Genomic DNA, 19,646 nt, shown 5'->3' with positions numbered 1-19,646 from the left:
GTTGCTCCTGCAACGGCTCCATCCTATCGTAGGGTAGCAACAAAGTTTCCACTCTCTTCTTGACCCACTCACGGGTGTAGTCTAGGCCAGGGTAAGGTCGAGAGAAACGCAGCATAAATAACCTTTCGCAGAACATCATCATATACACACCCAAAGTATGTAACGATAATGCCCCACCAGGGTCTGAACTGCTCGTGATATCAATGTTCCGCTAAGTGGCGCCATACCACCCGCTTCCCATGAATCACTCTATTCCTAGGTATCCTAGATTGCACATCATGGTCTGGGTATTGGACCTTTTACCTCAACTGACTCTTCCCCCCCACACAGAGAGAAAACAAACAACCAGCCAGGTGAACAGATGAATAAATGCAAACATTAATGCAAACATAAATGCAAACAATAGACAAATGAATGCAAACAGTAAATAATGAATGCAATGAATAAACACAGCACAAAGCAACCAAAACCCTAACCTAGAGAGCGCTAGGAGAGACTCGCTCAGGGAAGACGGACCAGCACAGGTCAACTTCTCTATCATCCCCAGCAGAGTCGCCAGCTGTCGCATCGCGCGAAAAACCGGCGGGAAAAGAAGAACAACAGAGCCGCAACGTGCGTTATTTATCCCAAAAGAGGGAAAGGAAACGCTCAGAGTAAACCTGGGAAAGAACATGGTCTCGCGACCAAAGAGAATGGGTTCGGGAGTCGGTTATGCGAAGGGAAGGTATTAGCACCCCTACGCATCCGTAGTACTCTACGGGATCCACGCACAAAAGGAAGGATAAATTGGTTGCTAAACACTGCTCAAACACACACACACACTGGCTGAAAGAAACGCAAGAGACTGACTGAAACTGAACTCGGCAGGATGTCGCATCCTGGGCCTACTTAGTCTATCAGGCATAGACATCAGAGTCGAAGTAGTTCGGACTGGGGAAACGACACATGCTCGCTAGGATGTCGCATCCTATGCATACGTATCTTCTCGGACGAGAGAAGAATCAGAGCATTCGTAGCTCGGCTGACACGCACACAAACAAACACAAATAGGCAAACATGGAGCCTGAATGCCAATCACTGGGCTTACATCAGCATCCGAACCAAAACGCACGCACATTGGAACCCAAATGCCACTCGATGGACTTACATCAGCTTCCAAGCACACAACAACAAAACAAGTTAGTAGGGAGTCGGGGACTCGAGCCTATAACTGTCAAACGCACACAAACAGACAGCAAATGCTAAGGAGTACGGGGACTCGAGCCTAGCAAAGGTCAAACAACACACACAAAAGAAAAAGGGCGCCCGGAGAGATCAGCTCAATCTCCTGCCTACATACTTCATCTGGTGTGAAGATCAGGGCGATGTAGTTCCCCTACGCAGGGATAAAGGACCTAGCCTAACCAGATAACAGAGGGAGACACAACACTAGGGAGACTACGACTCGAGCCTAGATGTTATCATGCAAATCAACCCTAAGTTAAAGGTTTCTAGCTAAATGGCACACGGGCAACCTATCCTAAGTATGGCTCACACAGGAAGCAAGCACACACACTTAACTTGCACGGGAAGCAAGCCAAGCAAAACCTAACTTGCACAGGAAGCAAGTCTAAACTAATCCTAACTTGCACAGGAAGCAAGTCAAACAATCCTACAAGCACAGATAGCACACGCTATACACAAACAAGTGGCTCAAACAGGGTTAGGTTTTAGTCAAGGGGTCATATCAACCTCGACAAACAAACCTCTGGAATGGGGTGAGTGTTGCTCTTAACCTTGCCATTGAGGGGCTAAGGTGAAGCAGATGAAAGGATGAAGTGAGGATGAGACCTCACAGCTCTTATCCCTGGCCTGGGAGAGCTCAAGACAAGGATGTGTGGGTTCAGAAAGTGGGAACCCTTCTACACATTTAAAACTGACTCAACTGTACAGTTTGTACAAGATCTTGGGTTTGTATCCGCAATGCATCAACACAGTGGTGTGAGCAAAGCAGATGACACACTGAATAGTGGGGGATAGATTGCATATCCCTACCTTCCACCAATTGCCTCTTCACTTAGGAGGACTTTGACTCTATGCAAGGACAAAAGTAAACAATCACAAACATTGCCTCTTAAGGAGGACTTCAGACAGTTGCCTGGCCAAGTAACAGGCCAGGTCTTCCAGACTACATGAAGTAAAAGAGGCATACCTCGATGCAAATTGCTTATACAAGCAAAGCAAAGCAAAAAGTTCACAAGGAACTAAGCAACTAAAGTACCTGAAACAGTCAAGCAGATGTTAGTATGCAACAAAACAAACAGAAACAGAAACCAACAGTCAATGGAGGCACATGGATGTGCAAGGCACAATGGCTTAAGGCATGTGAGCCAAGCCACCTACAAAACAAAGAGGTTAGGCAATGATACTTGAGTAAGCTCAATCAAAAGAATTGGTCTTAATGGCCATTTGATGGTCAACCTGAAAACACAAGCTCAAAGGTGAGTAACAGGACCACTAGGACTACCCTAGGGTCAAAAGTGAATGAGAAAGTCCAAACAGCAAGGGGTAAGTATCCAAAATCATGTTCAAACAATTAGGAAACATGACCAATGGGGTTCACATTCATATCAATCATCATCATCATTTTATGAACTATTTAGGTCAAAACATGGCAAACAGAAGCTCATAGAAGTCAACAGCAAGACTTGCATCAAAAGCACTCTAAACATTTTCCAAAAATCACCAAATAAATCATGAGCAAACCTAATACATAGCATGGTAAGCATGTCAAATTTCATCCCATTTAGACAAGTGGAAGGCAGTCAATGAAAATCAGAAAGTCAAAGCCAATTTGAACATGCTCAAAGAAGTCAACCAAACATGCATCAACTTAGAAAAATCATAAGTCAAGAATGGTGTATGATAAATGAATGGGATCAGAACCATGGTGAAGATGAGGATGTCTAGTTATCACATATGAAATTTCATGGTCATACAATAAGATTTGAGAATTTCACAAAAGATTTGGCAAGGCATAGCACAAAAAGTCAACAAATGACCACATATGGAAGAAAATTCACAATCAAATGGAAAACAGCATGATTAATTCCAAGAAAAATCATACATCAATTAGACATACAAGGGATCATTCATGCAAAATTTGGAGTCATTTGGATGTGGGGAAGTGTGTGAACAAAATTTGTGAAAATACATGATCATGGTATGACACCAAATGCAACACATGACTTCAAAAAAATCATAACTCTCAATCCACAAATGATAAATGCACAAACTTTATATGGAAATGAAGGTCAATGTGTCTAGTTTCACCACAAAAAATTTCAAGCTCATTGGATGCAATATTACAATTTCACAATTGAAATGGCACAAGGTATCATTTATGCACACATGTTAGAAAACAATTATCATTCAAAATCCAGCCAATGAAAAATTAATTAAAATTCATAATTAAATAATAGACTCAATTATGAACATCATGGAAAAAGAATCATAATTTTTGGATGAAAAATGAATTGGAAATTAATTTGTGAAGTTGGATGAAAAATTGGATGAAGCATGAAACAATAGGCATGGCAATTGGTCAACACAAGTCAACAGAATGGCATTTCAGTAAATCAGGGCCTCATTTAGTAAAACGGCAGCGTTTTGAGCGCGCCCAGGAAATGTTTTGATTGGCCCGCCCCAATGAAACAGTGACAAAGCAAACAACAGCCAATGAGCTTTCACGTTTTTGGGAATTTCACGCAATGGACTAGGGTTTCTAACAGCCAGGCAATCGTGTTCAGCATGTTCAATCTTGAAACAAACATTAACCAAGCAAATCAACACAACAGCATGGCATTGTTAATCATCAAGTGACATCCAGCAAACAACCAAACAAACAATCAAGCGTGGAAATTCTGGGCAGGGCAGGTTGCAAACAGCAGCATTTGAACATTCATCATCATGCATCTTAAAAAATCAACATGCCCAGAATTAAGAATTAAACACTCTAACAGCATCATTAAGCATCAGGCATCAAGAATGTGGGATCATATTTCATTAAATCCATGCTAGCAAGGTAAATCGAACAGAATTATGTTTGAACACACAAAATGAAATGAAGATTTCTTGGCCAAAACACAACCAAATTAAGCATGCTTTAGTTCTCTAGAATCACCATAAAAAGACCTTTCAAAAAAATACTATGGCAGGGCAAATGATTGAAATCGAAAGCTTACTTGATTTTTGAGAAATGGAGATGCAACAGTTGTTTGAAGGTTCTAAGCCCAAACAGAAGCTCCCTTGGCCTTGCAATGATGGAGGAGGAAGCTATTTACTCAAGAATGCTTGATGTATGATGAAGAGTTGTTTGACTGTTTGTTGGAAATGGCCAAAGGTGAGTTTTGGACAAATGAATGAAGGACGTTGCTTCCTTGCTGTCAAGTGGCCTATGTTGGTTTTGTTGGCCTGCTCCTGCAGGAAGTGTTGGTAGCAGGTTTTTGATCATCCAAGGCCAAAAAAGCTAAGTCCAGTTTTTCAGAGAGTGTATTGGTTTGCTAGGTTTTGTTGTTAGGTTGGTTTGAGGCAAGGCAAGGTCTTCCCTTTTTTACCCTATGCTGTTGGATACTGCAGGGTTTTCACAAATGGTTCAATGGCCAAGTAAGGTATTAAGTGAAAGAACATGGTTGGTCATGTGCTTGGTGGTTGTGGCAAGGCAATGGTGATGCAAAACAAGGTTATCACTTGGATGCTTTCTTGACAGAAGATTTGAAATACCAAGATGTAGTCTTCAGCACCAAGTTCTTTTTCTGCTGTGCTGTTTTTATGCCATGGTGTTTTGGACAGATAAACTCAAATGCTAACAGCAGGGTTTTTTCTTTTTGATCTCAGTAGCCTCTTTTCCAAAATGCCAATGTATCCTTTTTGATGGATGCTTGACAGCTTTTCCAATGCCCAGTCAGGTTAGAAAAAAGTGAGTAAGTGAAGGGGGTTGGAATGGATGAGGTTTTTTGCAAGAGTGCCCAAAACCAAAAGTGGATGAGTCAAGTCTATTATGTGTGTTTTTGGTTGTGTAGGTTGGCCAGGCAGTCATGCCAAGTTTGTTGCATTTGTTGGCAGAGAAGTGAGGGCCAGGTGAGGTTTCATTTTCTGCTGCAGGATGTATAGTGTGATGACAAAAAATAGGAATGCAAGTAGGGTGAGTTTTTGGGAGGGTGTATGAGGTTTGGTTCTTCTGTTTTGACAGGGTGTTGTAACTGGTTTTTTCTTTAGAAAAATGGCCAAAGGCTTTTGTTCTTGTCGTAAGGCTGCTGCAGCAGGGTTAGGTTATGTTGCTGCTCTTGTGGACAGAAAGAAAAAAAAGTCCAGTTGGCTGTTCTCTTTTGTGCTGTTTTGTCAGGTAGTTTTTTTTAGAAAATATCAAGGTGAGGCCTTTTGCATGAGTGAATCCTTGGTTGGTCATGTGTCTGTTGCTGCTGCTATGTCCTCATTTGACAGAAAATCATGGAAAAAATCTGCTGTCCCTGAGTACAAGGCAGGGTTGTGGGATGTGGTTTGTGGCTGCAATCTTAGGGTTAGTTTTGGACAGGAAAATGGGGGAAAAAGTTCTGCTATAGGACAGTACAAGTAAGGTTGCAAGATGTGGTAGCATGGTGACAATGTCCTTTCCTTCCAAAATTTAAGCAACTTAAGGCATGGCTTCTTGTACTACTGGTTTTTAGGCTGCAAGTGAGGCTCACCATGACAGAAAAATTGCTGCACAATTGCTGTCCTTTTGAGGTACAAGGCAAGGCATGGACAAGTATGGTTAAAGTATGGTTAAATGGTACTTTTCTTACAATTCAAGCAACCAAGCAATATTCACATGTTCTGCATAATTTGGCTTTGCAAACACACTTAAAATGATATTTATGAGCTGTTCCAATTGGCCAAATGTTGAAAAAATGCTTGAGTCAAAAAGTCAACTCTTGGTCAAACTTTGAATTTAAATGAAAAAGGTCCAAAAATGCCATTTTGATTGGTAAGGTTTTAGGTCATGAAATTTATATTTTTGGAAAGAGGACGAAAAATGTGGTTTGTAGGAAAAAACCCCACCAAATTTGGCCAAACGGTTTGGGAGATATGGCCCTTTGAAGTTCAAGATTTTCTGAAATCGATTCGATCATAACTTGCCAACCACACATGGGAATTGAGAGTTCTAGGACTTTTTGGAAATGGGAGAACAAGATCTTCAACTTTCATGTTGGGCAAAAATTCATTTGAGGCTTGTATCATGATGTAAGTTTGAGGATCAAGACTTTCCATTTATGGCAGGTTTCAGTTACAGGCCCAGCTTCCATTTTGGGAAATTCATGATCTGGCTTCAAATTCTTCCATGATGGTGTTTGGCATGATGTATGATGACTATTTGGACATGAATGAACTCTCACAACCAAATCCAATCATCCAATCACTGATTAAATGGACAGTTGACCAACAGTTGACTTTTAGGGTTTTCTGACTGATTATGCATTGACTGATGAATTCCAAACCCTGATTCCTTGAGGACTTGACTTCAAATGATGTCCCAAGTTGTATGAACTCTTGATTATTGACCATGGTGCCCAAATTCCACAAGAATGACCACCATCCACTGCTTTGACTGACAGTTGACTTTCTTAGGGTTTTTGACTGTCTGGGCATGAACTGCTGATGCCTCTGAGACCCTTAACCCTTGACCAAAATACTTCAAATAGACCTCTAAGCCATGTGAACTTGTTGGACAAACCCCAAGGCCTTGGTTCAATGAGGAATTCCTTTGCTTGCGTTGGTTGACTGATCAGGAGATCAGTTTGACCTAATTCTTGATTGTCTTGCACTTGAAGCAACTGAAGCAATGCAAATGTTATGCAATGGACCATGATATGTTATGACCTAACATGAAAATGTATGCATAATGATAGGTGCAAATTTGAGGTGCTACAAGATCAAACCAAGATTGAAGTAATTGAGAAACTACCTCCACCGTCCAACATCAAAGGAATAATAAGCTTTCTTGATCATGTTGTTTTCTATAGAAGGTTCATAAAAGATTTTCCAATTATCACAAAACCTTTATCAACTACTACAGCATGACGCGCCATATGTCTATAGTGGTGAATGTGATCAAGCTTTCAAGACTTTGAAAAAGGTTGATATTTGTACCAATTGTGAATGCACCTAACTGAACCAAACCATTCGAGCTCATGTGTTATTCAAGTGACTTTGCTATTGGAGTTATTATGAGATAACATCACGATAAAGCATTTCATACCGTTTATTATGCTAGTAAGACACTGATAGAGACTCAACTTAACTACACCACCACTGAAAATAAGTTGTTGGCTATTGTATTTGCTTTTGATAAGTTGAGATCCTAGTTGGTTGACACTAAGGTGATAGTATATACAAACCCCTCAGCAATAGAGTACTTAATTCCAAGAAGAATGCAAAGCTAATATTGATAAGATGGGTATTGTTACTATAATAATTTTACTTGAAAATCAGAGATAAAAAAGGAGTAGAAAACTGGGTGGATAACCATTTGTCAAGATTTCCTGATGAAGTCCAGAGGCGCCATAAGACAAGTTAATAAAAAAACCCAATTGATATGAAATAGGTTTACAAAGTGAAAGAAAGACTCGATGTTTACCGACACCGAAGCAATGGCGTTTACCGACACCAAAAAAATGACCAGACATTTACCGATGACTGGGTGGAGACTCGATGTTTACAGACATCGAAAGATGATGTTTACCGACATCAAAAAATGACCAGACATTTACCGATGACTGGAGTGAAACTCGATGTTTACAGACACCGAAACAATGGTGTTTACCGACACCAAAAATGACCAGACATTTACTGATGACTGGGTGAATACTTGATGTTTACCGACAACGGAAGATGATGTTTACCGACATCAAAAAGAGAAGACACACGCGGGTGTTGACATGACACTGACTGGTATCACAAAGTACAATATCTGGGATATGCTGAGGCAAGGCTGATCACTTGCTAGGGGTCTCACTGGGGAGAAACAAACCTTCTGTCTCCATCGGGTGAGGAAATAAACCTCTGTGGGGAATAAACAATTCTGAATGCTGTCAAGGGCAACTGTAGCGGTCTTGCTGTGCTGATGTTGAATGAAATGATCCGCCTCTGCCGGGGATACGGTCTGATGAAGTTAACACATGAATGCATATGTTTGAATTTTTCTATGGCGTAATGTTCCATTTATGAATGGAAATGCTACGCAATTTGAGGATGCAATGATTACTACATGCAAAATGCAGATGGACCCTGGCTAGGGAGCCGAAATGATCAGATACTCTGACTCTGTGGGGAGACTCCTCTTGGGGAAATACTCTGCGGGGAACTCTGCTTGAGGAATGGTAAAGCGACTTCATACTCATGTTGAAGAATAGCACTGCTGCTGGGGAAAGATAAACTCCGCTGGGGATATCCTTCAGTCCACAGGTAGAATAAATGCTGGAGATAAATTTCGATGAACCTGCCTCACTCGGGGAGGAAATTGGCAAATACCGGCCTGCTGGGGATAGGCAATCCTTAGATCTGTTGAGGAATAGAAGGCACTATCCACAGACGTCTCCGCAGGGGAACATAGCTCTGGTAGCTTCCAAACTTGCTTGGGGAAAATATCTGCTGAGGAAACGTCCTCACAGATGCCAACCTGAAAACAGCACAACAAAATGCCCCCAGGGGATACATGGACAAGATACGCTCAAGTGTCCTCAACATTCAAAATGATTTTCAAATGTTTTGTCTTTCTGCACATTGTTGTGTAGCCTTCATGTTTTTTATATGCAATGCTTATCAAAAATTCGGACATTTTTGCAAACAAAACAGTAAAAATAAAAACGAAAGAGCTATTTATCTGAATAACGACTTTTATTGATTGAAAATGTGCCTGAAGAGGCAAAATACATTGGGAAGCAATTCCTAGAAAGAGGTAATTGCGTACAAAAGGAAAAATCTATCCTAATGGCAACGTGAACATGGCATCCACTATTTCCCAATTCTGTTATAACTCACAGATCATCAGTTTTCCTCCCAACTCCTTGCTTTCTGAGAAGAATGACTGGACGGATCACATCTTTCGAGATGGCAGACGATAAAGCTTGATGAAGTACAGACAACTCAGACTGTAGTCTTCGCTTTAATCCCTAACTTTTGCCTGGATCGCCCTTTCGGGTTTTCAATCCACCGGGATACCCATTTTTGCCTAAGCCGCCCTTGCGGGTTTTCGACTTACCGGGTGTACAAATTTTTTATTTTATCCCTAATTTTTGCCCGAACCTTTTCTTTCTGTTTTTTGGTTCGTCGGGATGCCCATTTTTGCCTGGACTCTTTTTTTTTGTCCAGCGGGTCAATTTATGCGAAGTATTTTTTGACTACATCTGAGTTGACAGGAGACGGAAAATCTTCACCATCCATAGTTGTAAGCATCAAGGCTCCACCGGAGAATACCTTCTTCACAACATACGGACCTTCATAATTAGGAGTCCATTTGCCCCTGTTATCTGTACCGGGAGGGAGGATCCTCTTCAAAACTAGATCACCGACTTGATAGCTTCGAGGACGCACTTTCTGATCAAAGGCTCGCTTCATCCTTCTCTGATACAACTGTCCATGGCAGACAGCTGCTAACCGTCTTTCTTCGATAAGGCTCAACTCGTTAAACCTTGTTCGAATCCACTCGGCTTCGTCCAGCTTGACATCCAACAAAACTCTCAGAGAAGGAATCTCCACTTCAACAGGTAGGACAGCTTCCATACCATACACAAGGGAGTAAGGGGTTGCCCCGGTCGACGTACGTACTGAGGTACGGTACCCATGCAAAGCGAAAGGCAACATCTCATGCCAATCCTTGTACGTAACGACCATCTTCTGCACAATCTTCTTGATATTCTTGTTTGCCGCTTCTACAGCACCATTCATCTTTGGTCTGTAAGGAGAAGAATTGTGATGTTCGATCTTGAAATCTTTACAGAGCTCTTTCATCATCTTGTTGTTGAGATTCGAACCATTGTCAGTGATGATTCTCTCAGGAACTCCGTAACGACATATGATCTCTTTCTTGATGAACCGGGTAACCACTTGTTTGGTAACGTTAGCATAGGAAGCTGCTTCCACCCACTTGGTAAAATAGTCAATCGCAACCAAGATGAAGCGATGTCCGTTCGAAGCAGTAGGCTCAATCTTCCCAATCATATCAATGCCCCACATGGCAAACGGCCAAGGCGAATTCATGATGTTCAGAGGGCTTGGTGGTACGTGCACCTTATCAGCATAGATTTGACACTTATGGCACTTCCGAGCATACTTGAAACAATCGGATTCCATAGTCATCCAGTAATAACCCGCTCTCAACAATTTCTTAGCCATTGCATGTCCGCCGGCATGGGTACCGAAGGAACCTTCATGAACTTCCTGCATTAACATGTCTGCCTCGGGTCTGTCCACGCATCTGAGCAAGACCATGTCAAAGTTTCTTTTACAACAACATCATCCTGATTCAAGTAGAAGCTTCCAGCTAGCCTCCTCAGAGTTTTCTTGTCATTCTTCGACGCACCTTCAGGATACTCCTGAGTCTTGAGGAAATTCTTGATGTCGTAATACCATGGCTTCTCATCAATAGCAACAACTAACTCGGCTGCAAACACATACGCAGGCCTCTCGAGTCGATTCACTTCAATATGTGGCACATGATTCCACCAATGAACTTTGATCATAGACGACAAAGTAGCCAAGGCATCAGCCATTTGATTCTCATCCCGGGGGACATGATACAACTTCACTTTCTTGAAGAACGTCAGTATTCTTCTGGTGTAATCTCTATACGGAATCAGATGCGGCTGATTCGTATTCCAATCTCCATTGACTTGATTGACCACTAGAGCGGAATCTCCAAATATGTCAAGGGTTTTGATCCTCAGATCAATGGCTTCTTCTATCCCCATGATATAAGCCTCATACTCAGCTTCGTTGTTGGTGACGTCAAACGTCAATCTGGCAGAAAAAGGTATATGAGCACCTTTAGGATTGATCAATACTGCCCCAACACCGTTACCATTCATATTCACAGCCCCATCAAACATCAGTGTCCACTTGTCATCCGAATCCGGTCCTTCCTCGACAAGAGGCTCTTCGCAATCTTTCATCTTCAGATACATGATGTCCTCATCGGGGAATTCAAACATCATAGGCTGATAATCCTCAATCGGTTGTTCGGCGAGATATTCTGACAGAATACTACCCTTGATGGCTTTCTGAGATGTGTACTGAATGTCATATTCTGTTAGAATCATCTGCCAACGGGCAACACGTCCGGTGAGAGCTGGTTTCTCAAAGATGTACTTTACTGGATCCATCTTAGAAATCAACAAAGTGGTATGGTTCAACATATACTGCCTTAGTCGGCGAGCAGCCCAGGCCAAAGCACAGCAAGTTTTCTCGAGCAGTGAATATCTTGTTTCACAGTCGGTAAACTTTTTGCTAAGGTAGTATATGGCATGCTCTTTTCGACCAGACTCGTCATGCTGTCCCAATACACACCCCATCGAGTTCTCAGTCACTGACTGGTACATTATCAGAGGTCTCCCGGGAACTGGAGGTATAAGGATTGGAGGTTTCTGTAAATACTCCTTGATTTTGTCAAAAGCTTTCTGACAATCATCATTCCACTTGATCGCTTGATTCTTTCTGAGCAGTTTGAAAATTGGTTCACATGTAGCAGTTAGATGAGATATGAACCTTGCAATGTAGTTCAACCTCCCTAAAAACCCACGGACTTGCTTCTCCGTTTTTGGTTCAGGCATTTCTTGAATAGCTTTGACTTTCGCTGGATCAACCTCAATTCCTTTTTCACTGACAATGAAGCCTAAAAGCTTCCCTGATCTCACCCCAAACGTGCACTTGTTCGGATTCAACCTTAGTCTGAACTTTCTCAACCGGTCGAACAGCTTCTGCAAATTAACCAAGTGCTCCTCTTCTGTCTGCGACTTCGCAATCATATCATCTACGTACACTTCAATTTCTTTGTGCATCATGTCATGAAAAAGAGTCGTCATTGCCCTCTGATAGGTAGCACCAGCATTCTTTAGCCCAAACGGCATCACCTTATAGCAGAACGTGCCCTAAGGTGTAATGAATGTCGTCTTTTCCATATCCTCTGGCGCCATCTTGATCTGATTATATCCGGAGAAACCATCCATGAAAGAGAATACCGAGGATTGAGCCGTATTATCAACCAATACATCAATGTGAGGTAATGGGAAATCATCTTTCGGACTCGCTCTATTCAAATCCCGGTAATCGACACACATTCTAACTTTACCATCCTTCTTCGGCACAGGAACGATGTTGGCCACCCATGGTGGATAACTGGTGACAGCCAGAAAACCCGCATCCCACTGCTTCTGAACCTCTTCCTTGATCTTAGTTGCCATGTCAGGACTCGTTCTACGAAGCTTCTGCTTGACCGCAGGACATCCTTCTCTAAGGGGTAATCGATGCATCACAATGTCTGTATCCAATCCAGGCATATCTTGATATGACCAGGCAAATATCTCCACATATTCTCTCAGCATCTCAATCAGCCTCCTCTTGACAGAGTCCTCTAAAGCAGCCCCAATCTTGATTTCCTTTTTGTCGTCCTCAGTACCCAAGTTGATAGTTTCCAACTCCTCCTGATGAGGTTGGATGACCCTTTCCTCCTGCTTCAGTAGTCTGGCCAATTCTGCAGGGAGTTCACAGTCTTCCTCACTCTCCTCTTCAGCTTGGTAGATGGGATTGTCGAAATCATACTGAGCCATAACAGGATTGTTCATAGTGAATGCCGTAAGATCGCTTCTGCATGTTTTATGCTTTGTTTTAGAAAAAGAGTTCGAGAAAGTCACAAAAAAAACAAAAATATTGCCATTTTTATTGTTTTGAAAAAAAGTGAAAACAGAAAACAGAAAGACAGGGATCACAAAATTTGTTCAAAAAATGTCCTTCATTAATGATAATCATTAAAACATGATGAGGCCCTACAAAAATGAATCACTACGCCTTGGGCAGAACGTAGGATTTTCATGCAAAATGACAAAACAACAGAAAATTACTCTGTCAGAAGAGTAACTTGAACCACTTCTTCAGCCGTCCAGTTGTTGATAGACCCCCCTGGTGCACACGGGCGAACCCAGTTGTCCAGATTACAGTCACTGTCACAGTCTTCACTACTGGTTGCAGAGACGTCGCCATGATTCATCAGCCCAGCGCTGGTAAAGGTACTCGGACCCGCTTGACCATTCTGCTCTGCTAGGAGAGGCTCATAACCAACGCCAAATTTGTCTTCTTTAACCGGCAAATCCACCATCTTGCCCCAGCCTTCAGCTTTGCCAGAATCAACAACCTCCTTAGCCTGCTTGTAAGAAGTAATTGAAACACCTGGCTTTCTCTGCTCAGCGTACGCCACTTTCTCAAGAGCCACAGTCTCAAACGCCTGGCACAATGTTTCGTGGATCTCGCCATCCACCTCAACATATTTGAACGAGGATAGATGACTCACCAGAATTTCTTCTTCTCCGCACACAGTCACAATCTGACCGTTCCAGACATACTTGAGCTTTTGATGGAGAGTCGACGAGACTGCCCCTGCTGCATGAATCCGTGGACGCCCCAACAAACAACTATAGGCGGGCTGGATGTCCATAACATAGAAGATGACATTGAATACCTCGGGACCTATCTTCACAGGCAAGGTAACCTCCCCACACACAGAACGTTTGGATCCGTCGAAAGCACGAACGATCAGATCACTGGGATTAAGCACAAACCCTTCCGCATCAATCTTCCTCAGAATCTGCTTAGGCAACACATTTAACGACGACCCGGTGTCTACCAATACGTGAGATAACACTGCCCCCTTGCACTCCATGGTGATGTGCAAGGCTTTGTTATGGTTTCGCCCTTCAGGTGGTAAGTCCAAGTTGGTGAAACCTACACCATGTTTGGTGCTCACATTGGCCATCACACCCTCCAGTTGATTGACAGAAATCTCTTGAGGTACGTAAGCCAGATTCAACATCTTCAGCAAGGCATTACGGTGTGCTTCAGAGCACATCAACAGTGAAAGTATAGAAATCTTGGACGGAGTTTGATTCAACTGGTCTACAATCTTGTAGTCACTCTTCTTGATTATCTTCATAAACTCCTCCACGTCTTTCTCAAATGAGCCCTCAGGCGCTTCCTTCTGGACAGGCTCCTCCTCAACCACAGCTTGCTTACCCTTTGCTTTGGCGAGAGCTTCAGCATTGTTGTCCCTCAAAGGCTGCGGTGCAAACAGACGACCGCTTCTGGTAAAACCTCCTGGACCTCCTACATTATCCACAGCCGGACCAACAGTTGCAGGAACTCTATTCGGTAAACCAATTGTCACTGGAGTTTGATTCACTGGTCTTGTCTGACTTTCAGCCCTTCTGTAATTGCGGTGAGCATTATCATACTTCCACGGCACGGCTTTACTATTCTCAACAACCCTTCTTCCAGACGCCACGGTAGTAGTCGGAACACTGATGGTTACAGGCACGGGAATGGTAACTGGGGTACCATTCGTTGCGGGTGCACTGACGATCCTTTGTCCACGTTCTTCAGACGGTTTAAAGTAAATGGTGATAGTTGACGCTGTTCCACGATCTTTTACAGCCCTACTGAATTGCAAACAACCCTCATCCATCATACCCTGGATGCCGGTTCTCAACTGGTCGCAACCATTCTCAGATTCTGCACAGCCCAAACAATCCTCATCACAGCCCGGGTAGACACCCCCCTTCAGCAGACGGCACTTCACAACTAGCAGAGAAGTCTGAACATCATCAACATTAACAACCAGATCTTCAGCTTCTTTCCCTTCAATATTGTTCACTCTATGCCCACCATGCTGAGGCATAGGGTTGTTTACGACGTTGGGCACTGGAGCGAAGTTGATCGCCTTGGCATCGATCAAATCTTGAACCTTGTGCTGGAGAGCTCGACACTTCTCGGTATGGTGGCCTGGTGCCCCAGAGTGAAAGTCACAACGGACGTTTGCATCATAGCCAGGAGGCAGCACTGTAGGCGGAGCCATTGTACGCAACTCAATCATCCCCAACTTGAGTAGCTCGGGTAATAACTCTGTGTAGGACATGGGCAGAGGATCAAATCTTCTATCAGCCTGTAACTTCTGCCTAGGCTGATAAGGACGTTGCTGTTGTTGTTGTTGTTGCGGTTGTTGAACTCTTGGTTGTTGTTGTTGACGGGGTTGAGGTGCCGGAATAGTTACTGCAGCTACTGGACGATATTGATCTCTGTTAGCATTTGTTCTGTACACACCCCCTCTGTGCTGTACGGCATTGGTCTCTCCTTCTCTACGGCGAGGTGCCCCAGAGAAGGGTTTCTTTAATGAAGACGAGGAACCAGCATCATGGATCCTACCAGCTTTGATTAGACTCTCAGTCCTCTCTCCACAAATGACGACATCAGAAAAACTACCGAACGGGCAGCTCCCCATCCGGTCCATAAACACACCTTGAAGAGTACCGATAAACATATCTGTCAACTCCCTCTCCAGCATAGGGGGTTGAACTCTAGCAGCCAGTTCACGCCACCTCTGGGCATACTCCTTGAAGCTTTCATTGGATTTCTGACATAGACTCTGCAGCTGAGTTCGGCTAGGCGCCATGTCCATGTTATGTTTGTACTGTCTGAGGAACGCTTCACCCAGATCTCTCCAGCATCGGATCGAATCTCTCTTCAATTCCATGTACCAGTCCAAAGAAGCCCCAGATAGACTATCTTGGAAAAAATACATCCACATCTTTTCATCATCGGTATACGCAGAGATTTTCCTGTAGTAAGCCTGCACATGGGTGCGAGGGCAAGAAGTACCGTTGTATTTGTCGAATGACGGTGCTTTGAACTTGTGAGGGATTCTCAAACCTTCTACCAACCCCATATTAGTAACATCAAAACCGAGAGAATTCTGACTTTCCATTGCACGGATCTTCTCAGCAAGAGCTTCAACCTTGCGGTCTCTCTCATTAACCCTTCCCAGAACGTCTTCGTCTTCACTGAGCAGAGAGAACATATCCTCTTGTCTGTCAACGACCGGAACAGGATTACGGGCCGGAGCACGGACTACTCTGGCATTAGCGGCATCTGGAACAATAGGTTGACCGTTGATTCGAATACCCCCCAACTCATCACCTACAGCATAGTTGTTGACGGGTACAGCAGCAGCAATATTGTTATCATCGACTGAGCCTCCCTCTGGCGGAGCATGGTTGATCGGTGGATTTGCAGCCTCTTGTCTCTGAACCATAGCTCGAAGTTCTTCTTGACCTTGCGCAACCCCTTGCATCATATTCATAAACTGGGCCATGCTTGCCTTCATCTCAGCCAACTCTGCTTGAAACTGATCCATACTTCTCTGTTGATTCAGTCTTGTTGAGTAGCGGTGCGGACGTTGATCAGCTATCCTGCCTGAACAGGAACCAAGAGTGAGAAGTCACGATCAAGAGCACCTGTTATGCAAAATGATATGAGTATGATGCTAATGATGCGTATGATGCACATGATATGCTCACTTCTCAGGCATTCAAAGAGCCTGACCCATCCTGAAAAGATGGCAACCTGCAGCAACAAGAGAACAAACAGATACAGGGAAATGCTGACATCCTTATATATACATAAGGATAAAAGGCATACAACCAATGTCAACAGAATATCTGAATAAACAACGTACAAAGAAAAAGAATCCCATCCAACAAGCCTGGAGGTGATTCTCAACAAAAAGATCCAAGAGATGGCTTACACGCAAATGAATCCCATCCAACAAGCCTGGAGGTGATTCTCAACAAAATACAAACAGAGATACAAACTAAGACAGACGGTCTTCTGGAATGAGGGTCTTCAGGTAATGGCACTGGTCGATCAACAGTGAGCATTCTGAACAATCTGGTAAAGGAGTGATCTTCTCTTTCAACTGTCTTCTGAGCTCCAAGACTTCTCCTCCAAGGTGGTCCTCTGATTTCTGTCTCAACTCCATCTCTTTCTTCAACTGAGCATCTTTGTCTCTGAGTTGCTTCTCCAAGTCTCTGATCTTCTTCTGATAACTGGCTTCTGCCCTCTGCAGCCTCAAGCGCTCCCTATGCTCTGCATCTAACATAGACTCCATCTCCTCATATGACCTCTTCTTACTCCTCAGTCTGCTAGCATCTTCTCCTTGCACTTCCCTGAGTTGATGGGCCATGTGCAACCTATCAGCTTTAGCTTTGTACAACTCTATATGGGTGTCTTGCTCCTTCTCCCTCAACCGACGATTCTCCATCAGAGCTTGCTTATAATGCTCAGCGGGCACACTATCAGCGAGAACCAAAGGTGGTTGCTCCTGCAACGGCTCCATCCTATCGTAGGGTAGCAACAAAGTTTCCACTCTCTTCTTGACCCAATCAGTGTAATTGGGCATAGCAACGGCAAACTTCTTCCCTAAGACAGATCCATCCTTCACACCAATAGACTTCCAAGCTCTCCCTACCTGCTCCAATCTAGCTGGGTCACTCTTCTTCTCAAAATACACACTCTCAGCTACTTCAGCCTCAAGTGGTCTTCCTTTCATCACAAACCCCAACTGGCGAAGAGAAAGAACCGGGTTGTAATTGATGCAACCCCTAGTCCCTATGAGTGGCACATTACGGAACCCTCCACAGCTCATAATGACGTTACGCACATCCATCCGGTAAGATTGCCACCTGATATCATAGGAGGTAAGAGACATAACCCTCTGAGTCCATTTATGCGTGCTCTGAGCATCCACAAAAGGTCCACTGACTGGCAGAAGAGACAAGAACCATCTGAGCAAAAGTGGGAGACAACACCTGATAGCCCCACCCTTACCATGCCTACTGTGAATAGCATAGTAAGTGTCAGCCAATAGAGTAGGAACTGGATTTCCTCCAATGAAAATACTGACTGCAGCATAGTCAATAAAATTCGGCATACTCGGAAACAAGACGATCCCATAGATCATGACGGCCAACTGAGCATGAAAGGCTTCCCAACTCCCCTTATCTGCTTCTTCTCTAGCAACTCTCAGAAGGAACTTCAACGGCAGACCCACAACTTCCCCACAGGGCTTCCAATTCTCACCAACTTCCTTGACATCTAAATGGAGAGCTCTGGCAACAACTCTGAAATCAACCTCCTTGGGCACATCCAAAAAAGGAACCTGATGCTGAATCGGGATGCCCAACAGTATAGAATACTCCTCGAGAGTAGGTGCTAACTGGTAATCTTGGAACGTGAAACATCTAAGCTCCGGGTCATAGAACTGAAGGAGTGTCTGCAACGGCACCGGATCTACTACTGTCTTCAACACTGTCAGGATGTCTCCATACCGGCCAACAAACCCCTTCTGGTTACCACTGGTCATAAGGTTACTCAACTCAATCAGAGACGTCAAAGGCTCACGGTGAAAGCTGTAGGAACAAGTCTTCCGCTTCAACTCTGGGACTGTTGCCATCTCTATCAGTGAACAAGCTCTGGAATGTACCTGAGAAATGATATGCATGCAGGGATTAGTTTTTTTTCTTTTTTTTCCTTTTTTTTTTATTGCGTTTCTTTTGAAAAATAAATATGCTATGATGCAAATGATGCAGACTGGACTGGCTGGTTGTGCAATCTCTGATCACTAGGTCGAAGCTTCAGTCAAAATCAGAACATAAATCCAACTTAAGGTCAACTGAACACTGTTGTCTGAACTGGAGTCACCAACAGAACCAAGTCACCAACGGTACCTGTAATAATGATCATTCCCTTCCCACTCACGGGTGTAGTCTAGGCCAGGGTAAGGTCGAGAGAAACGCAGCATAAATAACCTTTCGCAGAACATCATCATATACACACCCAAAGTATGTAACGATAATGCCCCACCAGGGTCTGAACTGCTCGTGATATCAATGTTCCGCTAAGTGGCGCCATACCACCCGCTTCCCATGAATCACTCTATTCCTAGGTATCCTAGATTGCACTCATGGTCTGGGTATTGGACCTTTTACCTCAACTGACTCTTCCCCCCCACACAGAGAGAAACAAACAACCAGCCAGGTGAACAGATGAATAAATGCAAACATTAATGCAAACATAAATGCAAACAATAGACAATGAATGCAAACAGTAAATAATGAATGCAATGAATAAACACAGCACAAAGCAACCAAAACCCTAACCTAGAGAGCGCTAGGAGAGACTCGCTCAGGGAAGACGGACCAGCACAGGTCAACTTCTCTATCATCCCCAGCAGAGTCGCCAGCTGTCGCATCGCGCGAAAAACCGGCGGGAAAAGAAGAACAACAGAGCCGCCATCGTGCGTTATTTATCCCAAAAGAGGGAAAGGAAACGCTCAGAGTAAACCTGGGAAAGAACATGGTCTCGCGACCAAAGAGAATGGGTTCGGGAGTCGGTTATGCGAAGGGAAGGTATTAGCACCCCTACGCATCCGTAGTACTCTACGGGATCCACGCACAAAAGGAAGGATAAATTGGTTGCTAAACACTGCTCAAACACACACACACACTGGCTGAAAGAAACGCAAGAGACTGACT

Source organism: Lathyrus oleraceus, chromosome 7 (assembly GCF_024323335.1).
Source record: "Lathyrus oleraceus cultivar Zhongwan6 chromosome 7, CAAS_Psat_ZW6_1.0, whole genome shotgun sequence".
Lineage (NCBI taxonomy): Eukaryota > Viridiplantae > Streptophyta > Magnoliopsida > Fabales > Fabaceae > Lathyrus > Lathyrus oleraceus.
Note: the sequence above shows the minus strand (reverse complement) of the source record.